Below are 5,484 nucleotides of genomic sequence, written 5' to 3'. Positions count from 1 at the left end.
TATACGATGAGCCCGCATCACCTCCATCTTCCCATCGTTAAGTGCAGGAAACCATTTAATGAGCAAAGACAAAACAAAGTTTGTTGCGTCACCTTTTTCAACTGTTTCTGGAAAGTTGATAATGCGAACATTATCCCTGGGGGACCTGTCTTCTAGCTCCGCCATGTGTGCTTCCAGTTTGCAGCATTGTTTGGAAAGACTGCTCTATTTAGCCAGCTGATTGGAGAGTTTTTTCTTTTCTTTTTTTCAGCTTCTTAATTTCATTTGAGTTTGTCGTTACCTCTTTTTTATGTTGTCCAGCCGTAGGCTACTTCAAACTTCGCAAACTGTTTCTCAATGAAGGTTTGCTGCCCTTTCATCGCAGTAGCTAACATGGTCCATATAGCCAGGCGGAATGACTCAAACCTTTCGTCGTCTTTCAGAAGTTCCAACCCCACTTTGCTTCTCAAACCTTCGCCACTGTATACACAGGGATTACGGAGACTCAGGGCAAGGAGTTGTTAATGGATAGATAACATGAGCATGAGAAATGCAGAATTCGACAATCCCTGCAGTCCCTCGTGCACTCCGAGCCACTGACCAAGCAGGAGTGAGAAGAATGGGTCAAATTAATTTCCTTGTTTCTGATATTAAGGACGAGATGTGTGTGACTCGAGCACCTTACATTTATCAACAAAACGTAGCCTACAGCAAAGACCATGCAAAACATTTCAGACAGTCCTGCCAACCTGTACATACATTTTTAAGGTGCCCTGTCACACAAAACCATTTTTACTTGCATTTTTTTTTTTAATATACATATAAAAAAAAAAATGCAAGTAAAAATGTTTTTTTTTTAACCATAAAAGGAACCATGCGAATGCACCAGGTGATAAGTATCACACCTGGCATCCTAAAATATAGAGACATAAGTTGTCACTGCCAAGCAGCTGAAGGCATGTGGGATTGTCCATGTCATGGACTCCAAGAAGTCAGCCTCCCGACAATGTCGGCTAATGGCCGTGATCTCTCACCTCCACATCAACCAGGTGTCATCAACATGGGTATCTCAGCTCCACTTCGTCCAGATGTCATTGAGTCTCACCACAGTGGACAGTGGTGCATCGTGAACTATGACGAACAACCATACCCTGGCATTATACTGGAGGTCGAAGAACATAATGTGAGAGTGAAGTGCATGCACAGGAATGGAGTCAACAAGTTCTACTGGCCAAGCCCAAGAGATGATATCAACACTTATGGAGATGACCAGATTTATTGTCTGATGCCAGAGCCGCTGCCAGTAAACAAAAGATCAGTCCAGATTGACCACAATATCTGGAAGTACTTGGAGGAGCACCTAAATGTGTGAAAGTGGCAGATTTGAACTGGCTACTAGTGAAGACACCATCAGTGGCTAGAAAGCAATGGAGATTGGCCAGGAGATAACAGCTGGACGCGACACAATAAAATGGCAAAGACACATCATAAGTAAAAGTGAAGAACAGTTAGTAAATGATCCATGAACATATGTTTAACTGCATACAAAATGTTCATATCAGTGCTGTTGGGAAAACAGTTTTAGTTTACGTTCAATGTTAATGTTTCTAATGTTCTAGTGGACATGACAATGTTGTTTTAAAAGTCAAAAGGCTTCATCTTTCGGTCTTAATCTGACCAATTGCCTTCATTTTATTGTTCATATTAAATTAACACATGTTATAAAATCTGAAATTATTTGTAAAGTTAAATATTCCTAATAAATTGATAAAAATATTTTTAAAATATTGTTTAAAATATTCGTATGTTATGTCCTTGGTTTCACATTGCGTCAGTGGTGTTAAATTGTGTCACTGGTGTTACTGCATGGCAAATGGGTTAGGGTTAGGGTAATTATTTCTAATTTTACAACAAAAAACACAATGGTGGAAATACAAAAATGTCACACAATACAACTGTAAACATACCTGTTTAAAGTAAATTGTTACTAATCAAGACAATTTCTTAATATAACATAACATTTTTCTATCTTTGATTATGTATGCAAATTAAATAGTCAAATTACGTTCTGGAAAGCCTGAATTGTCATCTAAAATATAGTGACAACCAGTGACCAAAAAGGCAGCACAAGCATTTTTTTATGTCATAATGTAAAAAAAATCTAAATACTTTAAGCTGTCATTTAAGTTGATTTATAAAGTTTAGATGTTAACTATTATCTGACTTTAAATTTTGGTATAAAAAAAAGAATTACATTTTTTAAAAGTTGTCTGTTCCAAAAGCCACCATTTTCATAGAATGACCCATGTTAGATCCATATTTGTTTGTGTTATGAATGTGAAAATTAACTGCCACCTCCTCTGACAGCTCTAGCCACTGAAAAGAAGTAAGCGGAGAAATCAGTTTCCAATCCATTACAAAAGCTGGTCAGTCTGACATCTTGTTGCCTGAGCCCAATACTATTCATGATATCTCATATGCTGTGTCTCTATGATCCTGTCCTGTCCTAGCCATGGTAGCCTACTTGTGGACGTTGCCCCGTCATGACGTGCTGTAGTAGTCTAGACCTACTGTAGGTCTATGTATTAGTTGTCTTGAGATAACTCTTGTTAGGGCCCAAGCGCCTACAGCAGCAAATGCCCTATTGAAACTTAAGGAATTATTATTCTCAACCATTAAATTAATCACATTTTTTAGGGGCTTAACATCACCAAAAATCAAAAAAATTGTCAGTCTCATCAATTCTGGTAAAAATTCACATATTTTAAGAGTTTTGTGAATAGTTTTTGAGAATAAGCGCAAAAAAATAACTCAATAGCGCCCCCTACAAAAAGTTAATTCTGTCTCAACGTTCAATTAAATCAAAGACTAGCTGCAGTTCACTATCTGGCCACAGTTTAACAGTATTTAGATGGTGTGATAGGAGGGCACTATTTAACTTCTGTCAGCGCCGATCTTTATGATGACAACAGTGAAGAAGAGGGCTGAGGAGAAGCTAGTAGCTAACATGGATCGAATGAGGCACTGGCACACTGACAAGTTAAACAATAGTTGTAACACATGTATTTGTTTTACTGATATTGAGTCTACAGCAGTATGTCTTATCTGTAAACAAAGAGTGGTTGTTGTAGAAGTGTATAATCTCTGTCATCATAAACACTGATTGGAAGCTGTTGTTAACTTAGATTTGAAATCTCTCTTAGCCACAAAATCAAAATTTATTTCAGATTGTAAATTAAAGTGCTGTTTTGGTTTGAGTTCACTTCACATTTGTCTCCAAATTGTAAAATGCAATATTGTTCAAAATAGATCAGCATCAAGATTGATATTAAGATACTTTCTCTGAGGAGAAAAAGAAGAAAAAGGATAAGGCAGGAAATGTCCCGCCTGCTGTTGTCTTTTGTTTGGTGAATCTAATGAGGATACATTTACTATTTTGCCCAATAGTGACAAGGTGTGAAGTTTTGGTTTACAAATGAATGAACAATTTACAGTGGGTACAATGGTGACTGTGGGGCACGTTCTGCCATGAATGTTGTAATGATTAATCAAAAGTATTTGTATCAATAAATATAATGTACTTATTTTTATATGTATTTTATTATTCCTTAATATGTGTGCAGTTTCAAATTTATGATATGCAAATATGCAAAACATCTCAATTTTAAGGTCCACAACTTGAATGTTAAATTTTGGCCAGCGGCCGTCCACCCTGATTCATTGTTGGCCCTTTAAGACCTAGAGATTTCATCTGATGCCCTTCAAATTTGGTCTGTGTGTGGCGTGGCGGCTATTTTGAGCATCAATGGACAAAGAAGTTGTTGTATCTTGAGTGTACATTGGCATATCTGCTTAAAATTTCTCACAATTGACAGATATCCAGGCATCACTAGGGAAAAATTGTCTTTTGATCATAGCACCCTCCCCGCTGGCAACAAGATCTAAGTTCCATATGACAAATATCATATCATTTAAATGGAACTTATGTATGGTCGATATATGACACTGAGCCGCCCACCTATACTTTAACCACCCTCTTTTATGCCTTTTGAACTGTTTAATGTAAAGTCTTGTGTGAGGTATCCTTGAACTCAACAGAAAGTTCCTTTTTGATTGGTGATTGTTTTACCCTCCCCCTTTCATGGCTTTTGAACTTTTAAGGTAGAGTCTTGTGTGAGATATCATTGAACTCAACAGTTCTCTGAGTTTCTTTTTGATTGGTGATGGTTTGACCCCCCCCTTTGCTTTAGCTACGCCCCGTTTCATAACTGCTGAACCATTTAAGGTAGAGTATTGTGTGAGGTATCAGCAGAGTTTGTTTGTCCCACCCCATATGCCTAAGCCACGCCCCCTTTAATACCTATTAACCTGTTTGTGTACACTATTGTGTGAGGTAGCATTGAACTGAACTGAGAGTTCCGTTTTATTGGTCATCCCCCATAAAGGCATCCTTTGCGCCACCACAATTGTCTCAACGTGCAGATAGATGGCATCTCAATACTTCTTTACTGAAAAATGAATCCTATATTACCCAGTTTATTGCAGAATTCTCAATATTTGCAAAAATTAATGATAGCTCTGTAGAAGACCCCAGTATACTGTGTGATGCAATAAAAGGTTTATTTAGGAGCAATACCATACTTTTCTGCTCTAATGCGCGCAAAGCTACGTCACTGAAACTGCAAAACCTTGAAGCTGAGTGGTTTGTAACTAGACTGTACATCAGTGATCATCAACTGGCGGCCCGCGGGCCGAATGCGGCCCGCCAAGCCGTTCGATCCGGCCCGCAATTGGATTCCAAAATTGTGAGGATCAAAGAGAAAATATGTAGGCCTATTCTACACTATTAAAGCAACTCAAAGCAGCAACAACTGAGTCTCTTCTCAGTAATCAGTGTGGTGGTGACGGCGCAGAGTGTATTCTTTTGCAACAGCAACAGTTTCGTTGCAAATTAGGCATACTGGTGAGGCATTCCGGAAGGTTGGCATGATAAATGCGTACTTTTCAGTCCAGTCATCATTGAAGGACCTGTTTTCAATATCAACTTTGCGTTTCATAGCCTTTGAGAGTGCCATTTTACCTCTGTTAAGACACCCTTTCCTGTCACTTCCTTGTTGTTTGTTTTTCAAGTGCTCGATAAGTAAAATTGATTTAATTGAGTTGAGGCAAAATATCTATCACCCCTGGTGGTTGTCTGTGGTATAGGTGATAGGAACCTGACTCATAAAGGCCTTCAGTTTTGTAATGAAATGGAAAAAGTATTAACAATAAACATCAATCATAATGTTATACCAAAATTTTATTTTTTATTTAATTTTTATTTAAGGGTCCGGCCCCGAAGGAGACTGTCTGGTAAAATTCTGGCCCTCTGACAAATATAGTTGATGACCCCTGCTGTACATTGTCCAATCTGCCCAAAACTGCTCAGACTTTAAAAGAGTCCTGGCCTGAGGAAATCTACATACGAATATTGAATCATAGTTATATATATAATTGTACCACCAT

Source organism: Etheostoma cragini, chromosome 6 (assembly GCF_013103735.1).
Source record: "Etheostoma cragini isolate CJK2018 chromosome 6, CSU_Ecrag_1.0, whole genome shotgun sequence".
Lineage (NCBI taxonomy): Eukaryota > Metazoa > Chordata > Actinopteri > Perciformes > Percidae > Etheostoma > Etheostoma cragini.
Note: the sequence above shows the minus strand (reverse complement) of the source record.